Below are 19,395 nucleotides of genomic sequence, written 5' to 3' on the forward strand. Positions count from 1 at the left end.
AACTGTGTCTGATGACCTGTGAACTGTATCTAAAAATAGATATGCTGGAATGATATGTGCCAGGGAGGAGAAAGACTAAAGGGGATTGGGGTACTGACCTTTCATTACCAGGCCACTCATGAGAGAAAAACAGAGACAAAAGGGCTATTTGGAAAATAGATATTACTGGTACTAAAAGTTTTTTGTATAAATGTTAATTAAAGGGATGATGTGTATTGAATAGATAAGGTCAAATTTGAGTTAAAGTAAACACTAAGGACTGTTATCCTGAATATTGGGTTGGAAAATGTATTTAAAAAAGAACGGTTTAGTTATGATTTGGATATAGAACTGTTTAAATTTACTAGGCCTAGGGAAGCTCTGGAAACTAATCCTGAGACAGGGTGGTTGACAAAATTTACAGAATATTAGATTAAAGGTTTTTTGTTTCTTTGTTTTATAATGTCATTGGAATTGTAATGATAAATTGTAATGATATAAGTAATTGAATAAAAGGTATAGTCTGTTGTGCGATGACACTCAAGGATAAAGGAGAAAGAGACCAACATAACATGGGCATAGAATGAAACGGATGGACGTTTTCCCCAGGTTTAATTACATTACAAATAGTTGTAATTTATTGAAAATGTGCAGTTATTATAATTTATTTTTCTCTTTTTCTTGTTTGGTCAATTTATTTTTGTTTTAAGGAACTTAAGTGTATATTGTTCCTGAGGAGGGAATGATATAAATGGATTAAAATTGATTTGAGAATGTTTAAGTATGTATCAAACTATGGAAGGAAATTAGGAGTAGTGACTCATGTGTTATGGGTTAGAAAAACTGTGACTACATTGGGGATATGAGGGGACTCATAAATGAAGGTAATGGTAGTGAAGGGGTGTTATTTCTAGAAACTATGTATAATATTAGAGGAGATAACTCACAGAAAAGGAAAGACAGCTGGCCTTGTAAAATATAGGGACAATTCTAAAGTAAATAGAACATTACACATACCTAGATTATGGTAAAAGTAATAAGTGGTGGCATTTTGAACACTAGAGTTTAAGAAACTTATGACTTAGTTTTGTTAGGATTGGATATTCTTCCAACGGGAAGACACTTGACTGGTTACATGTTATTTTACAGCAGTTGCTGTAGGGACCATCATTTGGCTATCATTATGAATATTTCTGTGGCAGGAGGACAGGTACTTGAGACAGAATGTTTACATAGGGCTGTTATTTAAAAATTAAGAATTAGTGATCTTGCTATAAGAAGAAAGTCTGCTGTCAGGAAATAACCCATGTGTTAGTGTGTATGTCCTCAGGAAATAAGAGGCTAAATGGAAGGCCATGGGCTGAATTCTGGAGACTGAGTGTACATCAAGATACACCAGGCTGGGGGTATACTTCTTACAGCACCTGTTGTGGTAAAGATCGTCATGTCTCTCTTTGGTGGGTGCATAAGTCTCACAAGAAGTATGGTCCAGCTGAATAATGGGTGAGCTTGAAAACACCATGACAGAGGACGTGGAACCAGAGAGAGAGAGAGAGAGAAAGACTAGATTCCACTATAGACATACTGGGTTGAGTTTGGGGGCTACTTGTTTTATTTGTTAATGCATCATGTGAAAAAGGATAGATGTTAGGCTAATTGTACTCTAAACAAACATGTTGAAGGCATTGATGTGAAAGCATATACAGTGTTGAATTACTTCAAGAAGAGATAATGTTGATTAAGGTTATGCACATGATTATCAGTTGAAATGGAGCAGATGGGAAACTAAGTAAAAAATGACATGATTTGGGAACACCTCTCAGAACCTGGGGCCGAAAGGGGAAGACTGGGTGGAAGCATGAGGAAGCTTTTTAGGGCTTTTATTTTTTGTGGAGTCCAGCAGAAAAGTATCCTGGAGGCATAGAGTCAGGTGAAGAGAGTGTTGGAATTGTCATGGTCTCAGATTTCAGTTTTCATTAATATATTTATGCATAACACATAACATTGTCAATACTGTTATGTTTTGTCTTTTGTTTTCCAAGTCTTATGTTTAGGAAACCAGGAGAGGGGTTCGCCAGCTTCAGCTGGAATGTCAGTTTGTTGTGTGATGAGTGATGGAAGTAAGAGGATGTATGGTGTAATTATAGAACAGAGGCCACATGTCTCTAAGTCTGAATGCCTCACAGAAAGAAGGCAGAAACCTGAACCAAGACGAGAGGTTCCGCGTCTGATGATCCAAGGGGACCAGAAGGACCTCTCCCAGTGATACCAGGAGATCTAGTCTACGTTCGAGTGTTCCGGAGGAAGTGGGATCAACTGAGTCCCAACGGAGAGAGGGACACAACCATATAGAGATGAGGACACAGAGGATGCTGATTCACCAGGAGGGAGCCCGGAGGGAGCAGGAGCAGCGAAAACGATCGAGACCTCCTTGAAGGAAGCCCTCCACAGAGGGACCCCAAAGTACCACCTACAGAATGAGAACATCTCTTCCCTAAAATTGACACCCTTCCAGATGGAAGCCCAGTCCGGCCTGAGGAGGGAGCCTAAGGGGAAGAAAGAGGAAAAGTCCCGCAAGCTGAAGAAAATGGGGATTTCCCCACAATTGACTTTCAACTCTTGAATGGTCCCCTTATCAGACAATTGAAGTTAGAATAACAAAATAATAATGACATTGACATAACAGAAGTAACAGTGAATGATAGTATAGAAACAACAGACTCATGCACAATCAAGATGTATGGTGGAAACAGGAAGAGAAGAGAGGAACCAGCCGAACAATCCAAAAAGACTGACAAGGTTAGAATCTCTGTTCCACCTCAACTCATAACAGAAGCAGGAGAACTGAAGTCTATCTCAATAATTAGGATCAAACCCTTACCGGAGATTGCATTCTGTGGATGGACACATCACCAAACAAAGGGAGAAGTCGGGACCCGACTTCAGACCCGAAAGGATGTGACCTGCCATTAATAATCAAAGAAAAAGACGAGTGGGTGCTCATCATGAACAAGATTGAACCAGTGGAAGGTGAAGAAAATATAGTTGAAATAACAAGAACAACAGTGACCGAAGGGAGTAGCACCAAGGTCATTAAGATTGATCCCACCCCTGCACCTGAACAGGAAGAACCTGTGACAACTAGAACAACGACAACAACAATGGTGGCAGCTGCTGTGAAGAATACAGTAGCTACCACTAAGATAACATCAACTGTCCTTACCAAGCAGTCCACTGTACCCACAAAGAAACCTGAGACAATAGAACCAGAAGGGTTTTTTACTGACATTTGGAACTTTCTGATAAACTCTAATGATCTACCTCAAGACAAAAACATTGTAAAAGCAACAGATATCTCAGAATCAGAACCACTCAAGGACAGCACACGAGAAGAAGTAGTGAAGAACGAGTGGTACGAATGGGCTAAGTATATGGCAAACAAACACAGAATGGACAATTGTATTTTGTTTAGAAAATCACCTTTGTCTGATCTTTTGATAGTACCTGAACTTGCATCATTTGTAGAATGTGTTAAATGTAAAATGTTCAATGTATTCAGAGAAAATACTACATTCTTTTGTGTAACATAGATGCATCTTGGCATTAGGTAACACTAAAGGCAGAAGTGAATAAATAAAAATATGTTGTGAAAATATGAATGTACAAAAATAAGAACTGAATTGAATGGTCCTCATAATGATATGTTTACTATTGTAAAAAGTGAATATGAATGTTTCTACAGCTATGGAGATAATGGGATGGATGTGGGAAACACTATAGGTAATTTAATAAACTATTTGTGTGTTAGAAACTGCAGGAGGTAGTAAATTTGATAAAGGAATGATTGTGAATCACAAAGGTAAATGTGGTAATATAACTCAAGTAACATTATATCTTGAAATGTTAAAGAATCAGGATTAAGGAATAGCTGATAGTTTCTGGATGTGTGGACATACTACATGTTCATTGCTTCGTTAAAATATAATGGTTGATTATAAGTGTTTTTTATTTTTGTACTAACTAGATCTTTTACTCCTATTTTATGTTATTAATTGGAGATGTTTGGTCTAGTTGGGTTTTGTAAGTGTATTATGTTTGAAATTGTATCTTTTACTCCTGTCTGTGTTGATCTATTGGAGATGTTTGGTCCAGGTGATTTGTAAGCTTTATTTTGATTATGTTTTAGTCAACTGTTGGTATTGATATCTACTCTCTATATGTCATTTTAGTGTAGTTTTTGAGGCTAATTACACTCAAGAGGAGGGATTATGTAGGAGTTATTACTTAGACATATATAGACAGATATCACACTATTGAGCAAAAGACAGGTGTACATTAGAATAAAGGAGGAGAAGGCAACACGTGAGTGCATTTGCCATTCTGGTAAAAACAGGAAACTAAGACATAACAGACATAATGGCCAAAGCCATTATGAGCATAAAGGCTTAGGGTAAAAAGGAATATGTGACACTTTGTCAGGACCCGGTGAGAGAAAGTCACTAATAGTTGGCAGAACCCAGAAGATGAGGCAGACTCAGCAGTACTAGAGATAATGATTTAATAAAAGGACAAGATCTTCAGGCAAAGAATATAAATCCACCACGTCCAAAATAAAGCCAAGAGGCACAAAATGGATATCCTCCAAAATACAAAGAAACTCCACAAAGTGGTAAAAACAGACCTCAAAAGACTACTCAAAAATACACAAGAACTAAACCAGAGAACCTCTGGAAAATCCAATAAGAGAACTATATGTTTCGAACAAAAAGAATTGGGCTGGGACTGGGGGCTAACATACAAACACTGAGCAAAGAACTGAGGAACACACAGGGTTTAAATACTAACAAGGGAACGACACACAGGTGCAAATAAAAAAAGAGCAAGGAATAAATAAAAGGTTCGAAAAAGGTGCAATGGGGACATCTAGTGACAAAAAACAGATCAGTCCAGGCCAAAACCTGACACACTTAAAGTACATTGTCTATCGTCTAGAACAGGAAACTAAAGCAAGGCCATAAGTGCATAGAATAGCTGGATATACCGAGGTCAGAGAGACACACAAAGAGGGTGCCAGCTAAATTACCAACAGATGGACTATAGGCATAATACATATTTATTTAGGACACTGAGAGGGTCCTGGCACCATTGTAATCTAATCAAGAGCGGATACAGGCGTTATTGGGCATGAACAAGCAGGAAACCTGAAAATGAAAGACAATGGTGACAGATGACGTATGAGAAGTAACTTAATGTGCATATGGGATGGACTCATTTTGATGTGGGTGTATAAGAACAGAGCCAGTGCTTATGGAAGTTGGTCTTTCCGCGGACTGACACAGCTTCTGATATTTTATATTAAAAGCCTATATTGAATTTACAACTTCTTGTAAGAATGTTATATTTCTGAGACGATTATCCACGACAGTTGTCAACTAAGGTTAACCTGTCTAGGATCAGCGTGGCGCTAGCGGCACACCCCCCCCCCCCCCCACTGAAAAACCAGTGCCGCGAAATTCAAAAAAAATATTTTTTTAAAATATTTAACTTTCACACATTAAAGTCCAATACAGCTAATGAAAGACACAGATCTTATGAATCCAGTCAACATTTCCGATTTTTAAAATGTTTTACAGGGAAGACACAATATGTAAAGATGTACATCTATTACCTAAAAACACATTAGCATAATCCACCATCTTTTATTTGTCCACCAACACCAGTAGCCATCACCAATTCGGCTAAACTAAGATATTTATAGCCCCTAACCAACAAAAAAACTCATTAGATGACAGTCTGATAACATATTTATGGTATGGGATAGGTTTTGTTAGAAAAATGTGCATATTTCAGGTATATGGCATAGTTTACAATTGCACCCACCATCACAAATGGACTAGAATAATTACAATGAGCAACGTGTTTACCTAACTACTAATCATCAAACATTTCGTAAAAATACACAGCATACACGAATCGAAAGACACAGATCCTGTGAATACAGACAATATTTCAGATTTTCTAAGTGTCTTACAGCGAAAACACAATAAATCGTTATATTAGCTTAGCACATAGCAATTAGCAGCCCAGCATTGATTCTAGCCAAAGTGAGCGATAAAAGTCAACATCGCCAAAAGATATTAATTTTTTCACTAACCTTCTCAGAATTCTTCCGATGACACTCCTGTAACATCACATTACAACATGCATATACAGTTTGATCGAAAATGTTTATATTTAGCCACCAAAATCATGGTTAGACAATGTGAAATGTAGACAAGCTGGTAAAGAAAACGTCCTTGCGCCACTTAGACAGTGATCTACTCTTATACATAAATACTCATAAACGTGACTAAAAAATATAGGGTGGACAGGGATTGATAGACAATTTAATTCTTAATACAATTGCGTTATTACATTTTTTAATTTATCCTTACTTTTCAATACAGTTTGCGCCAAGCGAAGCTACGTCAAAAAACATGGCGTCCTAAGCCACTAAAACGTTTCGACAGAAACACGATTTATCATAATAAAAATGTCCTACCTTGAGCTGTTCTTCCATCAGTATCTTGGGCAAAGGATCCTTTCTTGGGAGAAATCGTCTTTTGGTGGAAAGCTGTCCTCTTGCCATGTGGAAATGTCAACTACGTTCGGGATGAACTGAAAAGCGTGCCCAACTTTTCACATCGTTGCAAAAATAAATGTCCCAAAATCGCACTAAACGGATATAAATTGCTATAAAACGCTTTAAATTAACTACTTTGTGATGTTTGTAACTCCTATAACGAGTGAAAAGATGACCGGAGAAATATAACAGGCTAAACTAACGCTTGGAACAGGAGAGGGTCGGTGTCTTCCACGCGCGTTACGCAGCAAGAAAAGACTTGCTAGCTAAAGGTTTTTTTCATTTGTAGGGCCTGTGAACGAGCAATCGAGCCCGTTGGAATCGTCATCACGTAAAGGCATCCAGGGGAAGACGTAAGAAGTGTCCGTATAGTCATAGCAACGACAGTGCCCGTTTAAATGACTTCAGAAAAGTGGCCAACGTTTCTCAAATCTGACTCCATGTCAGGGAAATTGCTGTAGAATGGGCTCTGTTCCACTTAGAGACAAAATTTCAACTCCTATAGAAACTATAGACTGTTTTCTATCCAATAATAATAATAATATGCATATTGTACGATCAAGGATTTTGTGGGAAGCCGTTTAAAAAATTAGCCACATTAGCATAAATAGTCTAAACAGCGCCCCCATCCCCAACAGGTTAAGCTGTGACGCAGGCATAACCTTCTTCTTTCGCTACTGAACTGGCTGTATACTGAATCCATTCTAACCATAGGTTAGAATCCGCATAACCAGTTTCCACCTCAATCACTTCCTTAAAAGCCTATATTAAATTTACAAGTTCTTGTAAGAGTGTTATATTTCTGAGATGATTATCCACGACATATTTGGCGAGCTTTGCCAGGCGGGACAGGGGCTACAGAGTGACGTTCCGGGCTGGTGATTGTTTGCAAAATTGTCCAAAGAAACTATGTGGCCACACAACTATAAAAAGGTAAGCTTGTTCTTACGTAGTTGAAATGTTTGTATGGATTGCTTCAGAGATCCTGTCTCAGCGAGAAGGGCGTCACGTAGGTCTCTCTTTTAAATTTCTTAAAAACCCAGTAAATGCTAAGAACTTTTGAATTCAATGAAATTGCATGCATGTGAGATTTTGTGGGTTGTGAAATGTAAATATATATGTGCATGTGTAGGAACTAAGTGAGTAGGGGCTGTGAACCTTGCGGTGTCAGGCGTTTAGCGGAGGGGGCATGCACTCGTTCTGATCGGACCGTTCGAATGTGTGGCTTAATATAAAATATCAGAAGCCGTGTCAGTCCGCGGAAAGACCAACTTCCATAAGCACTGGCTCTGTTCTTATACACCCACATCAAAATGAGTCCATCGCATATGCACATTAAGTTACTTCTCATACGTCATCTGTCACCATTGTCTTTCATTTTCAGGCTTCCTGCTTGTTCACGCCCAATAACGCCTGTATCCGCTCTTGATTAGATTATAATGGTGCCAGGACCCTCTCAGTGTCCTAAATAAATATGTATTATGCCTATAGTCCATCTGTTGGTAATTTGGCTGGCACCCTCTTTGTGTGTCTCTCTGACCTCGGTATGTCCAGCTATTCTATGCACTTATGGCCTTGCTTTAGTTTCCTGTCCTAGACAATAGACAATGTACTTTAAGTGTCACATCTTCCTTTTTACCCTTTATGCTTATAATGGCTTTGGCCATTATGTCTGTTATGTCTTAGTTTCCTGTTTTTACCAGAATGGCAAATGCACTCACGTGTTGCCTTCTCCTCCTTTATTCTAATGTACACCTGTCTTTTGCTCAATAGTGTGATATCTGTCTATATATGTCTAGGTAATAACTCCTACACAACCAATCCCGGCAGACGAGTTCAAAGCTAGAAATCAGATACTAGCAGGATTGGAAACAAGAATCTTCTGGTGATAACAGCTGCAACTAGGTTGATGGGATTTCAGAATAGAATAGCCTTGGATATGTTACTGACTGTAAAGGGTGGGGGGTGTATGAGGTTTTCATCCCCGATAACACAGCTCCAGACGGATCAGTGACCAAGGCCCTAGCTGGTTTAACCACCCTAGCTCACGAATTGGCAGAATATTCTGGGGTGGATACTTCTCTGACTAATGGGTTTGACCATATGTTTGGAAAATGGAAAAATGTCATGATCACTGGGTTGTGGGCTACCTTCACCTGTGTGACTGTGTTAGTTTTGTGCGGCTGTTGCTTTATTCCGTGCGTGAGAGGTCTCATTTCTAGGACTCTGGAGAAATCGATGACACAACAAATGGTGAGATACGGACTGATCCCAAGCTCTGACCAGTGGAATTATGAATACATGCCCCCAGACCTAGAGGATGGATCCGGCTCCTTCACATACGAGGAGCCTAAGCTGGATGAGACCATTTTTGATGTTTAGGTTTTTTTAGGTTTTTAGGTTTTAGGTTTCCAGATTTGATGTTTAGACTGTTTCTTTGATGAAGATTGTAACGAAAATCCTGATAAGAAGAGTTATGATTCTGAAGTAGACCTAGAACAGTCGGTGAAAATACAGATGTTGGAATCTGTTTGGTTGATTTTGTATAACCATAGATATTGTTATCTAATAAAAATAGATGTGTGCTTGTGAGTATAATATTTAGTCAAAGTGTGGATTGTTATGCATTTTATGAATAAATGACTAAACGATGTATACATTTAACTAGAACTATAACTGATTGAATTCTACCCTGTTTTTCTATATTCATAAAATAATGTTAGTTCATAAGAAAGAGGTTATGTAGCATGCACATGGGAAGAAAGGAATGTATGTGTGTGCCTAAAGAAAACTAAGTGAATTAAGAGCGTCTGCTAAATGACTTAAATGTAAATGTAAATGTAATTAAAATGAACCTATGTTTGAACCGACCAAGCTATAACTCTGTGGAGATAAGACAAGACAGCAAGAGCCCCTCTAGGTTTTTCGTATCTGGGGGGGACTGGAACTGTCAGCTAAGTGGTAATAAAGTGTGGTGAGACTTCAGGAGATAATCCAGATATAGTGTGTAATGTATGTGCGTTAGTGTGTTGGAATGGACTTTGGAATCAGCTTTGTCCTTGTCGGAGAAGAGGAGGGACATTTAGAAAGCTATGACGCTATGTGTGATATATAAACTAATGTACATGGTTTTTTGAGTAGAGATCTCTTGAGAATAAACGCTATTGATTAATTTGGTGGCTGGTCTTTGTCTATTTTATGCAAATAAGAATCTTACAAATTCTTAGAAACGGACAGAGTGTTTGCAGCGGTTCTTAGGGTTTGCCAACTACTACCGGAGGTTTATCCGGGGTTTTGGTCAGGTAGGGGCTCCCATTACCTCACTGCTGAAAGGGGTCCCGGTGCGCTTGCAGTGGTCAGCTGAGGCGGACAGGGCTTTTAGTCACCTGAGGGCTCTGTTTACCTCGGCTCCCGTGTTGGCCCATCCGGATCCCTCTTTGGCGTTCATAGTGGAGGTGGACGCGTCCAAGGCTGAAATAGGAGCTGTGCTCTCTCAGCGCTCGGGTACGCCACCGAAGCGCCGCCCCTGTGCCTTCTTCTCGAAGAAGCTCAGCCCGGTGGAGCGAAACTATGATGTGGGGGCCCGGGAGCTGTTGGCTGTCGTAAAGTCCTTGAAGGCGTGGAGACATTGGCTTGAGGGGGCTAGACACCCTTTTCTCATCTGGACTGACCACCACAATCTGGAGTACATCCGGGCGGCGAGGTGACTGAACCCTCGCCAGGCAAGGTGGGCCATGTTTTTTTTATGTTTACCCTTCCCTACAGACCAGGCTCCCAGAACGTTAAGGCAGACGCATTGTCCCGGCTGTATGACACAGAGGAGCGGCCCATGGATCCCACTCCCATATTCCCCACTTCTTGCCTGTTGGCGCCGGTAGTGTGGGAGCTGGACGAGGACATTGAGCAGGCGTTACGTTCAGAGCCCGCTCCTCTCCAGTGTCCAGCTGGGCGTCTGTACGTTCCGTCTGCTGTCCACGACCGGCTGATCTATTAGGCCCACACGTCACCCTCCTCTGGTCATCCTGGGAATGGTTGGATGGTGCACTGTCTTAGTGGGAAGTACTGGTGGCCCACTTTGGCCAAGGATGTGAGGGTTTTTGTTTCCTTCTGCTCGGTGTGCGCCCAGTGTAAGGCTCCTAGGCACCTGCCCAGAGGTAAGTTACAACCCTTACCCATTCCACAACGGCCGTGGTCGCACCTGTCGGTAGATTTCCTGACCGATCTTCCTTCTTCACAGGGTAAAACCACGATCCTGGTCGTTGTGGATCGTTTTTCTAAGTCCTGTCGTCTCCTCCCTTTGCCCGGTCTCCCTACGGCCCTACAGACCGCGGAGTCCCTGTTTACACATATCTTCTGGCACTACAGGGTGCCTGAGGATATAGTGTCTGATCGGGGTCCCCAGTTCACGTCGAGGGTCTGGAGGGCGTTCATGGAATGTCTGGGTGTCTCGGTCAGCCTTACCTCAGGTTTTCACCTTTTTGAAATAACGTTCCCAAGGTAAACGGACTATTTCTCAGGTCCAGATCGTAGAATATGCATATAATTTACAGATTAGGATAGAAAACACTCCAAAGATGTTTGTGCGTTCCTGGTGTAACTCGGGCAGTTGTTGTTGCCATCCTGTACCTGTCCCACAGGTGTGATGTTCAGATGTACCGATCCTGTGCAGGTGTTGTTACACATGGTTTGCCACTGCGAGGACGATCAGCTGTCCGTCCTGTCTCCCTGTAGCACTGTCTTAGGCGTCTCACAGTACGGACATGGCAATTTATTGCCCTGGCCACATCTGCAGTCCTCATGCCTCCTTGCAGCATGCCTAAGGCATGTTCATGCAGATGAACAGGGACCCTGGGCATCTTTCTTTTGGTGTTTTTCAGAACCAGTAGAAAGGCCTCTTTAGTGTCCTAAGTTTTCATAAATTTGACCTTAATTGCCTACCGTCTGTAAGCTGTTAGTGTCTTAACGACTGTTCCACAGGTGCATGTTCATTAATTGTTTATGGTTCATTGAACAAGCATGGGAAACAGTGTTTAAACCCTTTACAATGAAAATCTGTGAAGTTATTTGGATTTTTGCTAATTATCTTTGAAAGACACGGTCCTGAAAAATTGACGTTTATTTTTTGGCTGAGTTTATATATTTATACTCTGGACTCCGACATTGCTCGTCCTAATAATATTAGGTATTTCTTCATCTTCATCATATGATATATTTCTTAATTCCATTATTTTACTTTTAGGTCTGTGTGTATTGTTGTGAATTGTTAGATATTACTGCACTGCTGGAGCTAGGAACACAGGCATTACGCTACACCCGCAATACCATGTGCTAAATATGTGTATGTGACCAATAAAATTGGATTTGATTTGATAAATCAACAAAACAAATATAAATTCTGTGATACATAATATGTTAATAATCTTTAACTTAGCCTCGGATGCCCAGTCTTTGCTCACAAGATGTGGATGGTTCTTTTATTAAACATTTTAGTTTTGCAACAAGATTAGACTATGTCCGTTTTAATTATCTGGCACAATCTGTTGAGAACAATAACTCATGTATGTGAAAATGTAATCGTAAAACGCCATGACATTGTGCAGATATTATTCCAGTCATTAAATGAATAATGCACTAATAGGCCCAGTGCAATCAAAAAAATGTCCCACTGTGTTTTCTATATATTTCCACACTATGGGGTTGGAATAATACTGTGAAATTGTAAAAATTATGATAATGCCCTTTTAGTGCCTGAAATTTCAGCTTGTTTTGTTGGGTTTGAGTTTTGGCTTGCCTGGTGAATATCACTAGGCGGTAAATGGTTTAATAGACTAATAAGAAAGAGAGTTCCAAACCTCTCTGCCAATAACAGCTAGTTTTTCAGTTTTCCACTCCCCACAGACCACTCCCAGACATTCCTAGCTAAATTCTTGATTGAGAAATAGCTATTTGCTAAGAATCTATTTTTGTTTCTTTTTGACAATTTTAATGAAAAACAATCACAGTAAGGTACTTAATTGTTACCCAGAAACAATTTGATATTGAGATTAAACGTCTGCATTGGATATTTAACATATTAAGTAGCATGATTTTTCCACTTACATTGACTATAGTCGCTACCCTAAGAATATATATTTTACTTACATAGGTGTTTGATAGTCATATTGTAACGATCGTTTTTTGGGTGAGAGAGTGGACCAAGGCGCAGCGGGTGATGAATACATAATGATTTATTTGACAAGACGAACACTGACACGAAATACACTATATAATTACAAAATAACAAACGCACGTAGACAGACATGAACTAACGAACTTACATATACACGAAGAACGCATGAACAGGAACAGACTACATAAAATGAACGAACAAACCGAAACAGTCCCGTGTGGTGCATAGACACAGACACGGAAGACAACCACCCACAACAAACAATGTGAAACAACCTACCTTAATATGGCTCTCAATCAGAGGAAACGTAAACCACCTGCCTCTAATTGAGAACCATATCAGGTAACCCATTAACCAACATAGATACACATAACATAGAATGCCCACCCCAACTCACGCCCTGACCGACTAAACACATACAAAACAACAGAAAACAGGTCAGGAACGTGACACATATTGTGTTGTTAGTATTATCATAGGGCCCCATCCATTCTGAAAATATGTCTAAAACACCTTACAAACACTAATCCAATTCACACAAAAATATAAACACAGCATGTAAAGTGCTTGCCTACGGAGCTGTGAGGGGAACGGCACCTCAGTACCTTCAGGCTCTGATCAGGCCCTACACCCAAACAAGGGCACTGCGTTCATCCACCTCTGGCCTGCTCGCCTCCCTACCACTGAGGAAGTACAGTTCCCGCTCAGCCCAGTCAAAACTGTTCGCTGCTCTGGCACCCCAATGGTGGAACAAACTCCCTCACGACGCCAGGACAGCGGAGTCAATCACCACCTTCCGGAGACACCTGAAACCCCACCTCTTCAAGGAATACCTAGGATAGGATAAAGCAATCCTTCTGCCCCCCCCCCCCCTTAAAAGATTTAGATGCACTATTGTAAAGTGGCTGTTCCACTGGATGTCATTAGGTGAATGCACCAATTTGTAAGTCGCTCTGGATAAGAGCGTCTGCTAAATGACTTAAATGTAAATGTAAATGTAAAGTGCTGGTCCCATGTTTCATGAGCTGAAATAAAAGATCCCAGAAATGTTCCATACGCATAACATTTTGTGGCCAAATTTGTTTACATTCCTGTTAGTGAACATTTCTCCTTAGCCAAGATAATACATCAAGTAGGTGTGGCGTATCAAGAAAACGATTAAACAGCATGATCATTACACAGGTGCATCTTGTGCTGGGGACAATAAAAGGCCACTTGTGCAGTTTTGTCACACAACACAATGCCACAGATGTGAGGGAGTGTGCAATTGGCATGCTGACTGCAGGATTGTCCACCAGAGCTGTTGTCAGAGAATTGAATGTTAATTTCTCTACCATAAGCTGGCTCCAACGTTGTTTTAGAGAATTTGGCAGTATGTCCAACAGCCTCACAACCACAGACCCGTCCACCCCCCCACCCCCACCCCCACCTCCCGACCCAGCGTCGTAACTGACTTCAGTGGGTTAAATGCTCACCTTCGATGGCCACTGGCACACAGGAGAATCCCGTTTTCAACTGTACCGGGCAGATGGCAGACAGCGTGTCTAGCGTTGTGTGGGTTGAGCGGTGTGCTTATATCAACGCTGTGTACAGAGTGCCCCATGGTGGCGGTGGGGTTATGGTATGGGCAGGCTTAAGCTATCCAATGAACACAATTGCATTTTATTGATGGCAATTTGAATGCACAGAGATACTGTGACAAGATCCTGAGAGAATGCCAAGAATGTCCAAAGCTGTCATCAAGGCAAAGGGTGGCTACTTTGAAGAATCTCAAATATAAAATATATTTTGATTTGTTTAACACTTTTTTATTTACTACCATATGTGTTTTTTAATAGTTTTGATGTCTTCACTATTATTAATTCACACACTGTATATAGACTTTTATATTGTGTTATTGACTGTACGTTTGTTTATTCCTGTCACGTTCCTGACCTATTTCTGTTAGTTTGTTGTATGTGTTAGTTGGTCAGGACGTGAGTTTGGGTGGGCATTCTATGTTTTCTGTTTCTATGTTGGTTTATGGGTTGCCTGGTATGGCTCTTAATTAGAGGCAGGTGTTTGGCGTTCCTCTAATTAAGAGTCATATTTAGGTAGGTTGTCTCACAGTGTTCGTTGTGGGTGGTTGTCTCCTGTGTCTGTGTTTTGTCGCACCATACGGGACTGTTCGGTTTGGTTTGTTCATTGTTAATTTATGTGTAGGCTATATTCCCTGTTCGTGCGTTATTCGTGTTATGTGAGTCCGTCGTCCAGGTCTGTCTACACCGTTTGTTATTTTGTTAGTTTATCCAAGTGTATTTCGTTTCGTGTTTTTTCCCGTCTTGTTTAATAAATTATGTCTTCAACATCCGCTGCATCTTGGTTCCCTGACTACTCCTCCTTTTCGGTTGAAGAGGAGGAGGACCGCCGTTACAGAACCACCCAACGATCCAGAACCAAGCGGCGTGAATTTGAGCAGTGGAACACAAAACAGGAATGGACATGGGAGGAAATATTGGACCGGAAAGGTCCATGGGCACAGCCGGGAGAATATCGCCGTCCCAAAGCTGAGCTGGAGGCAGCGAAAGCAGAGAGGTGGAGATATGAGGAGGCAGCACGGAAACAAGGCTGGAAGCCGGAGAATCAAGCTCAAGACCGGAGATATGTAGGAATGCCTCTAGCACGGAAGCCCGAAAAGCCCGTGAGTACTACCCAAAAATTTATTGGGGGGTGGCTAAGAGGTAGTGGGCCGAGGGCAGGTAGGAGACCTGCGCCCACTTCCCAGGCTTACCGTGGAGAGCGGGAGTACGGGCAGGCGCTGTGTTACGCAGTAGAGCGCACGGTGTCTCCTGTATGAGTGCATAGCCCAGTGCGGGTTATTCCACCTCCCCGCACTGGTAGGGCTAGATTGGGCATTGAGCCAGGTGTCATGAGGCCGGCTCAACAAGTCTGGTCTCCAGTGCGTCTCCTCGGGCCGGCTTACATGGCACCAGCCTTACGCATGGTGTCCCCGGTTCGCCTACATAGCCCGGTGCGGGTTATTCCAACTCCCCGCACTGGTCGGGCGACGGGGAGCATTCAACCAGGTAAGGTTGGGCAGGCTCGGTGCTCAAGGGAGCCAGTACGCCTTCACGGTCCGGTATTTCCGGCACTACCTCCCCGCCCCAGCCCAGTACCACCAGTGCCTACACTACGCACCAGGCTTCCAGTGCGTTTTCAGAGCCCTGTTCCTCCTCCACGCACTCTCCCTATGGTGCGTGTCTCCAGCCCAGTGCCTCCAGTTCCGGCACCGCGCACTAAGCCACCTGTGCGTCTCCTAAGTCCTGTGCACACTGTTGTTTCTCCCCGCACTCGTCCTGAGGTGCGTGCCCTCAGTCCGGTACCACGCACCAGGCATATAGTGCGCTTCGAGAGGTCAGTGTGTCCTGTCCCTGCTCCCCGCACTAGGCTTGAAGTGCGTGTCCTCAGTCAGGTGCCTCCAGTTCCGGCACCACGCACCAAGCCTACAGTGCGTCTCAGCCGGCCAGAGTCTGCCGTCTGCCCAACGGCGCATGAACTGCCTGTCTGCCATGAGCCTGCAAAGCTGCCCGTCTGCCATGAGCCTACAGAGCCTTCCGCCAGACAGGAGCAGCCAGAGCCTTCCGCCAGACAGGAGCAGTCTGAGCCATCCGTCTCCGCAGCGCCATCTGAGCCATCCGTCTCCCCAGCGCCGTCTGAGCCATCCGTCTCCCCAGCGCCGTCTGAGCCATCCGTCTGTCCCGAGCCATTAGAGCCGCCCGTCTGTCCCGAGCCGTCAGAGCCGATAGTCAGTCAGGAGCCGCGAGAGCCAGTCGTCAGTCAGGATCTGCCAGAGCCGCCAACCAGACAGGATCTGCCAGAGCCGCCAACCAGACAGGATCTGCCAGAGCCGCCAACCAGACAGGATCTGCCAGAGCCGCCAACCAGACAGGATCTGCCAGAGCCGCCAGCCAGCCATGAGCGTCCAGAGCCGTCAGCCAGCCATGAGCGTCCAGAGCCGTCAGCCAGCCATGAGCGTCCAGAGCCGTCAGCCAGCCATGAGCGTCCAGAGCCGTCAGCCAGTCATGAGCTGTCCCTTAGCCCAGAGCGGCTATTTATTCAGAACTGCCCCTCAGTCCAGAGCATGTATCTCTGTCCGGAGCTGTCTTTCAGTCAGGAGTTGCCCCTCTATCCTGAGCTACCTCTCTATCCTGAGCTACCTCTCTATCCTGAGCTACCTCTCTATCCTGATCTATCCCTCTGTCCTGAGCTATCCCTCTGTCCTGAGCTATCCCTCTGTCCCGGTGCTGCCCCTGGTGTCGATGTTACCAAAAGGATTTAGTGGGGGTAAGATGAGGGTGGTCATTCATAGGGGGAAATGGAAGCTGGGATTGACTATGGTGGGGTGGGGACCTCGCCCGGAGCCTGAGCCACCACCGTGGTCAGATGCCCACCCAGACCCTCCCCTAGACTTTGTGCTGGTGCGCCCGGAGTTCGCACCTTATGGGGGGGGTTATGTCACGTTCCTGACCTATTTCTGTTAGTTTGTTGTATGTGTTAGTTGGTCAGGACGTGAGTTTGGGTGGGCATTCTATGTTTTCTGTTTCTATGTTGGTTTATGGGTTGCCTGGTATGGCTCTTAATTAGATGCAGGTGTTTGGCGTTCCTCTAATTAAGAGTCATATTTAGGTAGGTTGTCTCACAGTGTTCGTTGTGGGTGGTTGTCTCCTGTGTCTGTGTTTTGTCGCACCATATGGGACTGTTCGGTTTGGTTTGTTCATTGTTAATTTATGTGTAGGCTATATTCCCTGTTCGTGCGTTATTCGTGTTATGTGAGTCCGTCGTCCAGGTCTGTCTACACCGTTTGTTATTTTGTTAGTTTATCCAAGTGTATTTCGTTTCGTGTTTTTTCCCGTCTTGTTTAATAAATTATGTCTTCAACATCCGCTGCATCTTGGTTCCCTCACTACTCCTCCTTTTCGGTTGAAGAGGAGGAGGACCGCCGTTACAATTCCATGTGTAGCTCTGTGTTGTTTGTGTCGCACTGCTTTGCTTTATGTTGGCCAGGTCGCAGTTGGAAATGAGAACTTGTGCTCAACTGGCCTACCTGGTTAAATAAAGGTTAAATAAATAAAAATTCTACAATGTAGGAAGTAGCCAGAAAAAAAACAACCTTGAATGAGTAGCTGTGTTCAAACCTTTGACTGGTACTGTGTATATATTTAACTTTTATTTGTACAGGTTGAGTCACCATTGAGACCAGGGTCTCATTTAAAAGGGAGCCCTGTGAACATGAACATACACAATTTTATTCACATAATGTAAGATAATAATATCAATATAATACAATAAATACAAGATTAATCAAAACAAACACAATTTTCACATATCACCTCCCTTAAACTCGATCTAAAGTGACCAATGGAGACCAACAAGTCTAATTCAAGGTGGTCTGAAGGCTATTCCATTATCTGGGGGCATAAAAACTAAAATCATTTTCCCCCAGGTCAGTGGAAACCCACTGTCACGATCGCCGTATGGTGGAAGAGAGGACGCAGCGCGATAACAATACATCTTCTCTTTAATTGAAACGAAGAACACTTTACAAACTAAACAAAAACAACAAACCGACGAACATAAAGCTATATAAACAATGTGCTGACATGCAACATAGACATAGACAATCACCCACGAACTACCTAATGAATATGTCTGCATGAATATGGTTCCCAATCAGAGACAACGATAGACAGCTGTCTCTAATTGAGAAACAATCTAGGCAGCCATAGACATACACACGCCTAAACTAGACACTGCCCCATAAACATACAAAAAGCCCTAGACAATACAAAACACATACATCGCCCATGTCACACCCTGACCTAACTAAAATAATAAAGAAAACAAAGATAACTAAGGCCAGGGCGTGACACCCACGAGACCTCCAGAACTAGCCAGTCTGAAAATAGCTGGATCTCCAATTAATACATGAGCTGAGGTAGTGGGAGAGTATCTGAAGAACTGCTTTATTTACAAAAAGTAGCCAATGCTGGGCCCTTCTGGTAGTCAGAGACTCCCAGCCAACAGAATTATACAAAATGCAGTGATGAATATGAAAATTGTCCCCAGTGATAAAATGTAATGCTGAGTGACAGACTGAATCTAAAGGTTTTTAAACAGAGGCTGCCGCATGCATGTAGATTATATCACCATAATCAAGTACCGGGAGAAGCATTGCTTAAACAATCTTCTTTCTACTTTCCAAATTGAGGGAGGATTTAAAAAAATAAAATTAACCAATCTTAATTCTCAGCTTTTTTGTCAGTTTTTCAATTAGTGTTTTAAAAGAGGGTTTATCTTCAATCAAAATACCCAAGTACTTATAATGGAGAACTTGCTCAATTTGGTCTCCCTTTAATGTGGTTCTCAGGGTCAATATTACGAGATCTAGAGAACAACATAAACTTGGTTTTATTAGCATTTAGCACTATTTTAAGATCAGTAAGCAATTTTTGAATTAAGTCAAAACCATGCTGACTTTCATGAATGGCCAGCTTTATTGTGGGGGAACAGGAGTACTGAATCATCGGTGTAGAGATGAATGTTACAGGTTTTAACAGATAGGCCAATATTATTTATATAAATAGTG

The 19,395-nt window shown here is 42.5% G+C and overlaps 1 pseudogene; it reads right to left on the bottom strand.

Annotated features, from left to right (window-relative positions):
- Positions 1 to 14,373, bottom strand: part of LOC129813366 (uncharacterized) — a 28,389-nt pseudogene extending 14,016 nt beyond the window's left edge.
- Between the last annotated feature and the right edge of the window lie 5,022 nt (positions 14,374 to 19,395).

Source organism: Salvelinus fontinalis, chromosome 16, assembly GCF_029448725.1.
Source record: "Salvelinus fontinalis isolate EN_2023a chromosome 16, ASM2944872v1, whole genome shotgun sequence".
Lineage (NCBI taxonomy): Eukaryota > Metazoa > Chordata > Actinopteri > Salmoniformes > Salmonidae > Salvelinus > Salvelinus fontinalis.